Source organism: Oryx dammah, unplaced genomic scaffold (assembly GCF_014754425.2).
Source record: "Oryx dammah isolate SB20612 unplaced genomic scaffold, SCBI_Odam_1.1 HiC_scaffold_4, whole genome shotgun sequence".
NCBI classification, from domain to species: Eukaryota; Metazoa; Chordata; class Mammalia; order Artiodactyla; family Bovidae; genus Oryx; species Oryx dammah.
Window position 1 is genome coordinate 85,977,264 of NW_024070188.1, and position 15,159 is coordinate 85,992,422.

The following is a 15,159-nucleotide window of genomic DNA, read 5'->3' on the forward strand; positions in this document are numbered from 1 at the left end:
AGCACATTATGATAATAAATTTATCTAGAAAAACAAACCTTAGACAATGTCTTGCACATAGTAAACTCTCAGGAGGTAAGTTCAGATATATCCACACGATAGATTATAATGTGTTAGTTAAAGATGATGGCATTGCTGTGGGTTTAGGGTCGCAGGGAATTGTTTATGAAATATTGTTAAAAGGAAAAGGCTACAGAATAGTTTTTACACACATGCAATTGTGCAAATTCCTAACAAAGTGTCATTTGAAAGGAGTTATAAAACAGTAAATGTTTTAGTTGTCTATCAGGTTGGAAAAAATTAAAAAAATAAAACCACTACTCCATGTTGGTCATGGGGTGAGAATTAGGCCCACTCCTGCATGGTTGGGCTTCCCTGATAGATCAGTTGGTAAAGAATCCCCCTGCAATGCAGGAGACCCCAGTTCAGTTTCTGTGTCAGGAAGATCCCCTGGAGAAGGGAAAAGCTACTCACTCCAGTTTTCTGGCCTGGAGAATTCCATGGACTGTATAGTCCATGGGGTTGCAAAAAGTCAGACACAACTGAGAGACTTTCACTCTCACTGCATGGTTGGTTGAAGAATACATTAGTATACCTTTTTCTAAAAATTAATTTTTAAAATTTTAATTGGAAGATAATTATTTTACAATATTGTGGTGGTTTTCATCATACAAATATACCTTTTCTGAAGAGTGTCCGGAAATGGCTTGCAAATATCTTAGTTGATTTTTGGTCTTTCCATCTCACTTTCCCAAGTTTGTATCAAGAAAATAATCACTGATATATGAAAAGATGCGTCTATGCAATTGAATACTATAGCCCAAGAAAAACGAACAAACTGTAGTTATATGCAATAAATGAATCTCAAAATCATACAGTTGGTGAGAGAAGTCAGGTGGAAGAGTACACCATCTATACAACTAAAATAGATGGTAATTAACTGCAATTATATAAGCACATTAATTAATATGTGTAAATATTTTAACTATAAAATTATTGTTATTATATAATATCACTATGATAAATTTTTAAAAAATCACTGTATGTTTTTTAGAGTTCAAAAGCAGTCAAAGTTAATCCAAGATATTAGAAGTCAGGATCATAGTTGTCTTTGAAGAGGGGAGAAATGGTAGTGGTGGAAAAATGGCAAAAAAGAGGATCTGAAATCTGGCAACATTCTATTTCTTGATCTTAAGTAGTGGTTATGAAGGTATCATTGTTTATACAAGAAAGGAAATGCCATTCCTGTTCATTAACCATGGTCTGCTTAGGTCTATTTTTATATCCATATTTTATTACTTTGTATGAATTAAATTAATAAACTTACTGACATGGAAATTCTAGATTGATTAATTCTGTATTGATCAATATAGAAATATATTAACTACACAGTAAGCAGAAAACATATGCAACATAGGCATAGTAGAGAGATGATCTCATTCTATTATAAAAGCAATAAACAACTTCTATGTAAACAGAGTCATAACATGCGCTAGAAAGGGATACAAAAACGGCTCAGGATTGTCTTCAGGCAGTGGCAGCAGAGGTGATGTCTGCTTTTTTTTATATTCAGTATCTTCTGAAGGTTTGGCAGAGAGCCCACAGCGGACACAGAAAACCAGCCCTTCACGTCCCTCTCCGACCAGGCCTTCCCGTGGAGACCGCTGTTGCCGACTCGTGCCCCCACCCTTCACGGGCGTCCGAGGCAGCTTCCAGTTCTGCGGGTAATGTTGCCCGTGTGGACTCGGGGCTCCCCGGCTGTGCCCACGGTCAGGCCACGCTGCCCCGTGTGTCTGGCTGTGTGCCCACGTCCACGTTCGGTCCCCGAAGCGTCCCGGCTTCTGCTCCCTCTCGCTCGCCCCGGTGCCTCCTGTGTGCTGCGCCCACATGAAGGACCCCTCCTCGCACGCGGTTGCTTCCTCAGGTCCTCCTGTCAAATATTGTTCTCCTCCGTTGCCTGCTCTCTGGCTTCTCCGACAATTGCTAGCATTTACAGTTTCACCTGGCGTTTGGAGTTAACTTTTACGTGCTTTCTTGACAGCTTCCTCCAATCTCTACTTTTCCTTGGTGGTGAGGGTGTCTGTTCTGTTCATCCTCCCAGAGCAGAACTCATGAGTTACCCAGGAATACACTGAATAAAGAAACCAAGAAAGATATTTGAAAACATAGCCAGTACCTTATTGAAATTAAAAATGAAACATCACCTTGTAATAGAAAAAGGAATGAAATAAGTTGCCATTAAATAAGAGCAAAATAAATTACTGTTAAAATGATATTCTACAAGAATTTTTATGACATGGAAGTCGGTTGGTGATCTATTATTAAACGAAGAAGGAAGTTCAAAGGAAAGTGAGAATATGAGTCTATTTGTGTGAAAAATAAATGAATATATCTAGGCAGAGAGTGAAGTCAAAAGTCACTCAGTCATGTCTGACCCTTAGCCACCCCATGGACTGCAGCCTACCAGGCTCCTGAGTCCATGGGATTTTCCAGGCAAGAGTTCTGGAGTGGGTTGAGAGAATTTGGGAATAAAGGTGTGTAAAGCATTCACAGGAGCTGTCTATGTATGATGAGATAACGGATGCATTTAAAATTTTTAAAGAAATTTTGCTTATTTTTATTTTCTCAAACATGCATTGCTATAGTAATGAAAAAACAATGAATGTTATTTTTAATTAAAAATACTAAAGCAAACTCCTTTGTTATGTTTTTACAAAGCACGAAGCTGCAACCCATTCAGAAGGGCGCTTCTTTCGCCACTCCCGTTATGGCCAAGGTATGTCGGGCACTTTGGACCTCGCCTTCCAGTGGGTCTTGTCAAAGCTGCACTCCCAAACCCTTGACCTAGCCCCAGACTGCCTGCAAGCGACACTTCCTCTGGCTCCATGGTGTGGGACCACTCTGATTTCTCAGAGCAAAATTTAGCCCAGTTCCTGAGAAGACAGATACTGCACAGAATCCCGTTCTTTGAGATGCTCTCGTGACGTTCACATCCTTGGGTGTCGCTGACGTTTAAACACTTGTGAGCAGGTGCCTCCACCCTGCGGTGCGGGACAGAGGCGGAAGCACATGGGGACAGAGTGGGAGCCCAACCTGCCCCAGGGCACTTCCTGACGCCTAGGTGTGCAGGGGGCGGCCGGGGCCCCCCCGGGGCATCAAGCAGGAGGGCCGGAACAGCCAGCTGTCCAGATCTCAGGTCAGTTCCCAGAACGGCACACTCCAGACACAGGTCGGACTGGTGGACGTTGTATATTCAGTTCACTCTTCACCAGGGAGAGGAAAGCTGAGGGGAGAATCAAGGTCCTCTGGAGGGACCTGGGGAACGTAAGGGGCGTGCCGTGGGGGAGGGCCTTTACCTGCAGGGCTTTGGGGTCCCCGCAGCAGTGCCTGTTCCTTGCAGAGTGGCAACCTTCCCCTCCGAAGGAGTTTTACGATGTTGCAACAACCAGCCTGACAAACTGACACTGAGGAATAGGGAGCGCTTTCCTCACTTTGGACCGACTACCGTTATATGTAGCTAAACCTTCATAGGTGATTTTCTTAGAGCTTGGAGAAAAAGAAAAGTCGTGTGTACTTGCTCAGTCTAGCTCTCTGCCATCCCCTTCTCGCTCCCTGGGAGGGCACGGTGGCAGTTCGGTCTTCTGATGAGCTAAGAGCTCCTTTCATCGCGGGGCCTCCCCAGCACGGGCCTTGGCAGCGAGTTGCCATGGCTCACACATTCCAGGAATCCTCATTAGCTGGGAAAGATGGGACTGTGTTTGTCTTCCACATTCCAAGCTGGGGGAGACGCTCTCTTTCAGAGAGCGAGCGGGCCTGGCATGTTTGTGTTGCGGCAGCGTAACCCCAGGCTGTTCAGTAAAGCAAACACACAGCCCTGATGGGGTCAAGGGCGATGAGGGGCGGCCTCGTGGGGGCAGCCAGCCTCGTCTCCCAGGGCTTCCGGGCCGTCAGCATGTTCCAGTCTCCTGCGTGCGAGAGGTGTTCAGGAATTCCACGGATTACTGAACTGCTTCTTCTAGACTGGATCTGTGAACAGGCTGAGGAAGGTCCAGGGAAGAGATGAACCCACAGCCTGTGTCTGGGAGGTTTCCAGGGCACCTTCCAGGGACGATGCAATGTGGTGAGTTAGGAAACTTTAAAACAAGACCTTTCCTTCTTCCTCTAATCTATGAAATGGCAAGGTATATGTCACAGTTTCAGCACACTCACTAATACGCTCCTGGGGTTTCTTTGGAGACCACGTCCTGTGTTACACATTGGCCGACCAAGCTCTGTGCTTCTGTTCTGATCACCTTCTGTCCTGTTCGTGCTGGAGTATATCTCAGTGATGTGGGTTTGAAGCCACTTTCCATCATGTTCATAAGCACAATGTCATCTGACATAACTCTTCTATGTGTTGGCCCGGGGACTGTGGGTGTTTGCAGAGATTAGAGGGTACATGGGGTCATTGGCCCAAGAGGGAGTTGGGGAAAGGCCAGTGTCCCCCCAAACAGGAGCCACGGGAGACTGTCAGAGGCTGTGGGCACAGACCTCAAGCGGAACTGAGGGGCTCACCAACCCACTGAAGACTTAGTCAAGAGCTAAAAGTTGGCAAGGAGCAAGTTGGAAAACCAAGCTGTTGTAACAACTCTCATAACCACAGATGCAAAAATCCTGAATTAAAAATTCACCAAAATCCAAAAATGTGTCCCTTAGATTGCATATATTAACTAGGCATGATTTCAGGAAGGTAGGATTAATTCTCTATCAGGAAATCTCTACACAATTCACCTCATCATCCAATTGGAGGAGAAAAAGTGTCATTGCATAGACTCACTCCAAAGACATTTGATGGGATTTAGCAGGTATTCCCAATAAAATGTCTAAGTAAATCAGAATTAGGAGGAGACAAACTTGGAAGAAACTATTTGCAAAAAGTCAACAGCAGATAAATTTCCAAAGGATAAAATTCTAAACGAATTTCCTCAAAACTAGAGCAAGATGGAGAAATTTACCATCACTATTATTACTGATGTTTCTAAGAAACCTGATAAGAAAACCAAATAATTTTTAGAACCTTGTAGAGATAAAGTTATTCTTCTTCTTGATGATATGAGTTCGTGTCTATAATACCAAACTATGAAGTGGAGCAATACTGAAATCCTAGAAATAGATCCCAGTGAATTATGGAAACTTGAGAAAGGAGTGAATTCAGTGAGAAAAGGGGAGACTCTTTACTAACAGTGCTGGTAGAAGTGATTCTCTGTCTAAAATGAAATTAGCTTGGATTCTCTCTCTCTCATGATACATGAAATAGTAAGTGGATAAGTACTTAAAGGTAAAAATTATAAAGCAAAAATTAGACAAGTGATATGTTAAATGTGAAAGAGATCGTGTCTTTATAATCAAGGGAGTAAATCCAAAGGCCATAAAAGAAATAATAAATGTACTTAACATATCTGACTATTTAAAAATAAAACACTTTTTGTAAAACAAAGACACTGACCACACACTCAGCCAACTGACAAAAGACAGAAGAAGAACACTGCACTTGGACTGTTTAGTGCAGCACACTTAACAAGATCAAACCCCAAATCAGTGCCAGCTAATATGGAAATGATTAAATAAAATTTGGTACTCTTCTACAATGAATTATTATATTTTTTAAAATAACAAGATTGATTTTTTCCAACAGCTTGGAGGAAATCTCACTGTGTACCATTAAATGAGAAAAATTAAGACTGGGAGAAGTTTAATAACAAGTAATACTTTTTTCTGAAAGAGAAACTACAGTGGATTGACTTAGCCCCACTAAATGAAGTTGCTCACTCATGTGTGACTCTTTGCAACCCCATGGACTCTAGTCTGCCAGGTTCCTCTCTGCATGGGATTCTCCAGGCAAGAATACTGGAGTAGGTTGCCATTTCCTTCTGCAGGGGATCTTCCCGACCCAGGGATCAAACCCAAGTCTTCCATACTTCAGGCAGACTGTTTACTGTCTGAGCCCCCAGTGTGTCCAATTCCCAACTCCCGTACCTGTGAGCATGACCTTATTTAGAAATACAGTCTTTGCAGGTACAGTTGTGGTAAGGATCTGGAGATGAGATTATTTTAGATTTGAGATGAGCCCCAGATTCATTGACTGTGTGGATCACAACAAACTGTAGAAAATTCTTAAAGAGAAGGGCATACCAGACCACCTAATCTGTCTCCTGAGAAACCTGTATGTAGGTCAAGAAGCAGCAGTTAGAAATGGACATGGAACAATGGACTGGTTCAAAACTGGGAAAGGAGTATGTCAAGGCTGTATATTGTCAGCCTGCTTATTTAACTTACGTGTAGAGTACATCTTGGGAAATGTCGGTCTGGGTGAATCACACACTGGAGTCAAGATTGCTGGGAGAAATCTCAACAATCTCAAATATGCAGATGATAGCACTCTGATGGCAGAAAGTGAAGAGGAACTAAAGAGCCTCTTGATGAAGGTCAAAGAGGAGAGTGAAAAAGCTGGCTTAAACCTCAACATTCAAAAAGCAAAAACCATGACATCCAGTTTAATCACTTCATGGCAAATAGAAGAGGAAAAAGTGGAAACAGTGACAGATTTCACTTTCTTGGGCTCCAAAATCACTGTGGATAGTGACCGAAGCCGTGAAATTAAAAGACACTTGCTCCTTGGAAAGAAAGCTGTGACAAACCTAACTTGAAAGTGAAGTCGCTCAGTTGTGTCCGACTCTTTGTGATCCCATGGAGTGTAGCCTGCCAGGCTCCTCCATGCATGGGCTTTTCCAGGCAAGAATACTGCAGTGGTTTGCCATTCCTTCTCCAGGGGATCTTCCGGACCCAGGGATAGAACCCAGGCCTCCTGCATTGCAGGCAGACTCTTTACCATCTGAGCCACCAGAGAATCCCATGTCTAGGTGACAAATCTAGAGAGTATAAGAATAATACAAAGTATAATCAAAGCTATGGTTTTCCCAGTAATCATGTATGGATATCAGAGTTGGATCATAAAGAAGGCTGAGCACCCAACTACTAATGTTTTTGAACTGTGGTGCTGGAGAAGACTCTTGAGAGTTGCTTGGACAGCAAGATCAAACTTATCAATACAAAAGCAAATCAACCCTGAGTATTCATTGGATGGACTGATGCTGAAGCTGAAGCCCCAGTACTTTGTCCACCTGATGCAAAGAGCTGACCCATTAGAAAAGACCCTGATGCTGGGAAAGATTGAAGGTGAAAGGAGAAGGGGGCAGCAGAGGATGAGATGGTTAGATGGTATCCCCGACTCAATGGACAGGAACTTGAGCAAACTCTGAGAGATAGTGGAGGACAGAGGAGACAGGCATGCTACAGAGTCTGTGGGGATCACAGAGTTGGACAAGACTTAATGACTGAACAAATGTGTGTGTATATATATAATGTGTGTGAATGTGTATATATATGCGTTTGTATGCATGTTTGTGTGTGTGTGTATATGTATATATTGCCTGTGTGTATATTACATATATTTATGTGATGTTCACTTTCACTTTTCACTTTCATGCATTGGAGAAGGACATGGCACCCCACTCCAGTGTTCTTGCCTGGAGAATCCCAGGGACGGGGGAGCCTGGTGGGCTGCCGTCTATGGGGTCGCACAGAGTGGGACACGACTGAAGCGACTTAGCAGCAGCAGCAGCATGTAATGTATATGTTGTGTATATATTCATGTACATGTGTAAGTATATGTGCATACATAGACATACATACACACACATATATAAACAAATATATATATATATTTACCTCTTTATCTTCCAGAGAATCCCTGAAATGAAATGAAATGTTTACACGTTTGCCCATTTACAGAGACAAGTCTGCTGGTCCAGCCTCAATTTACTCAATTCTTATTTTTTTTTAACTGAGCTATAGATAATTTACAGGGTTGTGTTATTTACAGGTGTATAGAAAAGTGATTTGGATATGTATGTGTACACATATATATTCTTTTTTTTTTTTTAATTCAAATGCGGATGGGGAGTAGAGGCCGCATGAGGAGCCAACTACAGATAAATCTCACACTGAATCTCCGGAGACCTTGTACACTTTCCCCTGGTTCCACATAGAGATAACCCTCGCCTCCGTGTGGGGCTGGGCTCTGCCTAATGCTCCCAGGCTGCACTGCCCTGGGCTCGCCCTGCAGGCCCTCATTCTGTCCCCATGGGGACTCAAGCTGGAGGGCCAGTGCACTGCCCACTTCCCAGGGCCTGGTCCTTCCTCTCAGCCCCTTCTCCCTCGCCACACCCCAGGCTCTTGGCTCACCCCTGCCCCTGTAAACTCTCCAGGCTCCTCAGAGCCTCAGCGGGTGTGCACAGGGCAGGAACTGGGAGTTTAAGCCTCCACGTCACCGCACACGTGAATATATGTCCATCTCATTGGCTTCTGGAAGAAAATAGGAAGCTATCTGACTGTTCTTGTTGTCGTGTTGCCAGAGTGCTTGAGAAAAGCCAGAAATTTGGATTTTTGTGTGGAATGTCTCAATTTAAGACCACCAACAATGATCTCACAATTTTAAATGCCCTGTGTGGGTTACAACCAAAAGATGTTAGAAGACAGACTTTATTCTCAGGTCCACTAGTTAGGCACTTCTGAACTTTGAACTTACGTTCTTTCTGCTTTTGTGAAAATGACTGCCTTAAAAAATTCTCTTAGAAGCCAATCCACCACAAGGTATCAATTGCTTAAATTATAACCACTTTTAGGGTTTCTTGCATCTTGTCTAGTCCTCTTAGTCCTAAGGCTTCCTAACCTTTTCAGAATGAGAAGTCTTCTGAAAAATGACATTTATTTAAATATTTTTAAATTTGAAATATCTTTTTTTCAAATTTAAAAATAAATCCACCTTCTCATTTGATGATAATAATCCTCCAAGTACTTTTTGAATAAAAAATAATAATACCAAAAGTCTATTAAAACTTTAGCAATACTTTTAAATAAATGTGCATTTTGGTAATCTCAACATGACACTTAAAAAAAATATATGTTGAATTTTACTTTCCAGGTACCAGGGTCTGGATTCACCCTGTCATCTGAAACAACCAATAAAACAGAAAAAAGATAAGTAACATTAGTTTTCAAACATTGAGCACGAGGCAACAAGGAATAACAATCCCTGAAAGAGAGAGACAAGTGAGGTGACCCCATGACTGATCTTCAGAATACACTGCGAATAGAAAAGCCAGACTGATTCGGAAATTATTTGCAAGGCTTGGCTTATTTCTAATAAAAGGTCTCTACCAAGAACATACTAAGAACTCTCAAAATTCAATGATACGGAAACAAAGAACCCAACTTTAAAAGGAAGTGAGAGATGTATTCAGTTCAGGTCAGTTCAGTGGCTCAGTCGTGTCTGACTCTTTGTGACCCCATGAATCGCAGCACGCCAGGCCTCCCTGTCCATCACCATCTCCCGGAGTTCACTCAGACTCACGTCCATCAAGTCTGTGATGCCATCCAGCCATCTCATCCTCGGTTGTCCCCTTCTCCTCCTGCCCCCAATCCCTCCCAGCATGAGAGTCTTTTCCAATGAGTCAACTCTTTGCATGAGGTGGCCAAAGTATTGGAGTTTCAGCTTTAGCATCATTCCTTCCAAAGAAATCCCAGGGCTGAACTCCTTCAGAACGGGCTGGTTGGATCTCCTTGCAGTCCAAGAGTCCAATACCACAGTTCAAAAGCATCAATTCTTCGGCACTCAGCCTTCTTCACAGTCCAACTCTCACATCCATACATGACCACAGGAAAAACCATAGCCTTGACTAGATGGACCTTAGTCGGCAAAGTAATGTCTCTGCTTTTGAATATGCTATCTAGGTTGGTCATAACTTTTCTTCCAAGGAGTAAGTGTCTTTTAATTTTATGGCTGCAGTCACCATCTGCAGTGATTTTGGAGCCCCCCAAAATAAAGTCTGACACTGTTTCCACTGTTTCCCCATCTATTTCCCATGAAGTGGTGGGACCAGATGCCATGATCTTTGTTTTCTGAATGTTGAACTTTAAGCCAACTTTTTCGTTTCGTCTTTTACTTTCATCAAGAGGCTCTTTAGTTCCTCTTCACTTTCTGCCATAATGGTGGTGTCATCTGCATATCTGAGGTTGTTGATATTTCTCCCGGCAATCTTGATTCCAGCTTGTGTTTCTTCCAGTCCAGCGATTCTCATGATGTACTCTGCATAGAAGTTAAATAAGCGGGGTGACAATATATAGCCTTGACAGACTCCTTTTCCTATTTGGAACCAGTCTGTTGTTCCATGTCCAGTTCTAACTGTTGCTTCCTGACCTGCATACAGATTTCTCAAGAGGCAGGTTAAGTGGTTTGGTATTCCCATCTCTTTCAGAATTTTCCACAGTTTATTGTGATACAATAAGATGGTTGGATGGCATCACCAACTCAATGGACATGAGTTTGAGCAAACTCCAGGAGATAGTGAAGGACAGGGAAGCCTGTCGTGCTGCAGTCCATGGGGTCAGAAGGAGTCCAGCATGGCTTAGTGACTGAATAACAACAACAAAACAGACAGACAGTATAGAGTGCTGACAAGAACGTGGAGGGATGGATCTCTCCAGTCAGTGTGTAGGATGCAAAATGCAGTAAATACTTTGGAAATAATTTGGCACGTTCTTACCAAGTTAAACATGCATTTACCACATGATCTAACCATTTCACTCCTGAGTAACTGTCGAAAAGAAATAAAAACTTGTATCCATACAAAGAGTGGTTTACAAATGCTCATAGCAGATTTACTTATAATAGTAGAAAATCAGAAACCAAATTGCGGCACATCCATACAGCAGCACACGACTTGGCAAGAAGAAGGAATGACCTATTATTAATACACGCTGCAACATGAATGAATCTCAAGATAACTGCCATGAACAAAAGACGCCAACCAAAAAAGCATGACTCCAATTATATATAAAATTCTAGAAAATGTGAGACACACCCGTCCCCTGGAGACAAGATGAGGAGAGGAAGGGCAAAAAGGAGAAGTTACGAAAGGTCACAACATCCAGTGAAGAATGAGAGGCAGCACGTGGTCCATGATGGACCAGGTGGAACATTGTTCAACCTTCAAAAGGAAGGGACTGCTGATACATTCCGCGATGTGGCTAAACCTCAAGGTTGTTATCCTAAGGGCCATAAGCATTCACTTATAGGTGGTACCAGAGACAAACTCACGGAGAAAAGGTAGAAGAGTGGCTGGAGAGGACGTAGGGAGTTACTGGTTTCACAGGAATAGCGTTTCAGTTTGGGAAGATGAAGTGGATGGGTGGTGATGAGAGTTTCACGACTATGTGAAGAGCATTGAACTGGACCCTTAAAAATGGGCAAAGGGGTGACCTGTATGTTCTGTATGTTTTATCACAATAAAATAAAAGGTCACGAGGCAACTTTGGGGGTGACAGCAGGACTGGCTATGTAATTTGTGAAGCAGAAAGGATTAAGTGTCATCAGAATCCCAGCACTCTGGAACAGAGCAGTGAAACAATCCTGCAGGTCACGGGCTGGCCCAGCCTTCCCAGGGATTGGTGGGTCCATCCCCTCGACTCTGGGATGCTTTCATCCAGATAGACGCAGGCCGGAACTAATCCAAACAGAGTCTTGAAACATGCCCAGTGTGTTGTTTGTCAATAATATTTCAGTAAGACTGCTTAAAAAGAATAATTACAAAGTACGTCTTTGAAGAGGAGGGTGCTGATATGACTGAGCTAGGCTCCTCACACCAGGCAGGGCTTTTTGCAGACGTGCTTGGATTAGTCCATCTCTGCTAACTGGTCCCTCATCCATAAGCTGGGGCTCTTATTTGGGAAGGAGCTCTGGGGAAAGCCGTGGGCCTGGAGTCAGAGGACTTGGGTTTGAATCCTGCTCCAACTTCTGACTGTGACCTTGAATGACCCAGCTTCCCCGTCTCCTAACTCAGCCTCACAAGGCTATTGAGAAGATTCAATGCCAGAGTCGTACACAAAGTTCCCAGCACGGAGCTCGGCCTCTGGGCTAATAACCAATGTGTGTGGAGGCAGGGGAGGTTAGATTCCTGGGTCGGAAAGATCCCCTGGAGAAGGGATAGGCTAGCCACTCCAGTATTTTTGGGCTTCCCTTGTGGCTCAGCTGGTAAAGAATCTGCCTGCAATGCAGGAGACCCGGGTTCCATCCCTGGGTTGGGAAGATCCCCTGGAGGAGGGAAAGGCTACCCGCTCCAGTATTCTGGCCTGGAGAATCCCATGGACTGTATAGTCCGTGGTGTTGCAGAGAGTCGGACGCAACTGAGCGACTTTCACTTTCATGATAAGCATAGTACAGTCATCGCTCTTATTCACGGTTTCAGTTGCCTGAGGTCATAAGTTTTAAATTTCAAGCTGTCCTGAGCAGCCTGATGAAACCTCACACTGTCCAGGACAGAAATCATCCCTTTGTCTGGCATGTCCCGCCCCAGAGTCACCTAGTGACGGTCTGGGTTATCAGATTTTGTGTCTTGGTATTGCAATGCTTGTGTTTAAGTCAGCTTTATTTTACTTCTTAATGGCCCCTAAGGTAAGGGTAGTGGGGCTGGCAATTCAGATATTCTCTTACTGTGCCTACTTTATTAATTAATCTTTATCATACATATACACATACGTGCATAAACATGTATGCTAACTAAGTTTTCAGGTATCCACTGGGGTTATTGAAGGTAACTGTTCCTGTGGGTAAGGTTGGAGGGGGACTACTGTAGTAGTGTCTGATATGATTGTGTGTGTGTGTGTGTGTGTGTGTGTGTGTGTGTGCAGTCGCTCAGTTATGTCCAACTCTTTGCATCCCCTTGGACTGGAGCCTGCCAGATTTCTCTGCCTGTGGAATTTTCCAGGCAAGAATACTGGAGTGAATTGCCATTTCCTACTCTAGGAGATCTTTCCAACCCAGGGATCAAACCTGAGTTTCTTGCATCTCTTGCATTGGCAGGCTGACTCTTTACCACTATGCCACCTGGAAAGTTCTGATATGATTGTGGTGAGAATTAAATAAAATTATATTTAAAATGGCCTCTCAGGTAGCTCAGTGGTAAAGAATTTCCTTGCCAATAAAAGAGACACAGGAGATGCAGCTTCTATCTCTGGGTCAGGAAGATCCCCGGGAGAAAGAAATGGCAACCTACTCCAGTATTCTTGCCTGGAGAATTCCAAGGACAGAGGAGCCTGGCGGGGTACATTCCATGGGGTCACAAAGAACTGGGCTTGACTGAGCACTCACACAATATGTAAAACACTTAGAGCAGAGACCTGAATAAGTGCTAAGTATAAACAATATCCTGTCGCTTGTAGGTAAACCCTGCCCTGCAGAGAACTTTGGTATTGGTGTGGTATTTGGCATAATTTCCCAAATAAACTACTGGTCAGTCAGAGAATTAGGTCGGTGGATCTCCATTTCCTCTGCTTGTTTCTCCTCCTTTTTAAAAAAATTAAATCTATAAAAGAGATGAGACCAAGGTAGCTAGGTAAGACAGTGCTCTATTCATTTGAATTCCAACAGAAGTAACGAAGACTTGAAAATAAGTGAGTAATGTTACGTTTGATATTTAATCAATAACAAAATGTTTGTAAAGGGAAGATCCTGAAATCACTTGAAAATGCAACCAAATATTCTAAGAACTTTGCAGAAGTACAGACAGCCAGATATTCTGTGCTTTCTGTTTTCCAGATGCCTTGTAGGTATAGTTTTTGTATTTCTGACAATGGTTCTTTTAAAAACTGATTTGAATGTCTCTTTAACTGAGTGGGAGTTGCAAACGTTCTAATAATTTTTTTACCTCTTTCATATTTAAAAATAATATGCCCTCTGAACATTTACATTCAAGATTTGTTTTTCCTCAGATGTGTAAATAACGCATAGTAATTTGCATCTCATGCATAAATCTCACTCTGCTGAATGCAAATATCTGGGAAAGTTCCTTGTTTCTCTTCCTTCCTTTCCCTGCTCATGGTAGTTTAGTTGACTAATATTTCTAGAAAGATGATGAGGGTGCATTGGTGGTTAGAAAATGAATCTCTTGTTACTACTTTCTTGCAATTAAAGGTAGGGGATTCAGAGCTGAATAAATAGCTCAGACTTTTACAATACTAACACAAATATTTCAAGCATTAATATTTTCCCAGATGAATGCACTGAATGTGTCTTTCATTAGCGGCATGTGTAGATGTTGCCTGTGTGGGGATTTATCCAGAATGAATTTGCCCCTTGGATTCCTCTTGGAATTCTTGGGTTTCTGCAGAACCTTATCCGTACGACTTAAATCAATTCCAATTTCCTGGTGCCCCTGAAAGAAGGCACTCATCCGTGGGAGCAGCCCTGGTAGGCTGAGGCTGCTTCCTGGAATCTCAGCTCATCATCCCTTTAGGTTGCCCCAACGCTGAGTTACAAGAAGCCCCTCTGCCTTGCATTGATCGTGTCATCTGGTTGAACTCCGAGGCCTCTTTTATACTCTGAGTTTCCCGCACTGCTGCTTTCTCGCCTACTGATCATTTGCTGGGTCTCAAACGATGTCTCGGGAGAGTCTCACCCCCATTATAAAATGTATCTAAAATATTTCGTTGAGTCATCTGCCCTTGGTAGAGCTAAGGGTTTTCAGCGAATGTCTGGTAATGCTTTGAATAAAAGATGCTATGTGAAAATAAATTGAATGTTCTCTGCTTCTGCTGTTTATGTGTGCTTTCCTGCTACCGTCAGGAATTTGTCTTATTTACCCTTTAGTGCTTTCCTCATGTAAAATCTGCAAAATCTGATATTCTAAAATCATTTATTTATTCTTTTTTTTTCACTCATTCTCCAGGCAATTTAATAGGTATCCTTTGGGCGTCTGCTCTGACTCGCCCAGTGTTAGGAAACAAGAAACACAAAGCTGGGGCCTGTTCTTCGGGAGAAGACAGGCTTTTGAGAAGGTGCAAGACAGCTGGATGGCAATGCCAGGCAGTGCACAAAGCAAGCCAAGCCAGAGGAGGCTTTAAGAGCCTGGAAAGCAGAGACATGTGTTGGAAAGAGAATAACGAGAGAATGGTATTCATCTTAGCATGACTTCCCTGGTGGCTCAGTGGTAAAGCGTCTGCCTGCAATGCAGGAGATGCTGGTTCGATCCCTGGGTTGGGAAGATGCCCTAGAGGAGGGCATGG

At 43.0% G+C, this 15,159-nt stretch overlaps 1 long non-coding RNA gene across 1 annotated transcript; it reads left to right on the forward strand.

The window, feature by feature from the left end:
- Positions 1-594: 594 nt before the first annotated feature.
- Positions 595-15,128, forward strand: LOC120862981. Its single transcript, XR_005720892.1, has 3 exons — positions 595-1,724; positions 2,719-2,776; positions 14,823-15,128. It is a non-coding gene; the product is annotated as an uncharacterized LOC120862981 (long non-coding RNA).
- The last annotated feature ends 31 nt before the right edge of the window (positions 15,129-15,159 follow it).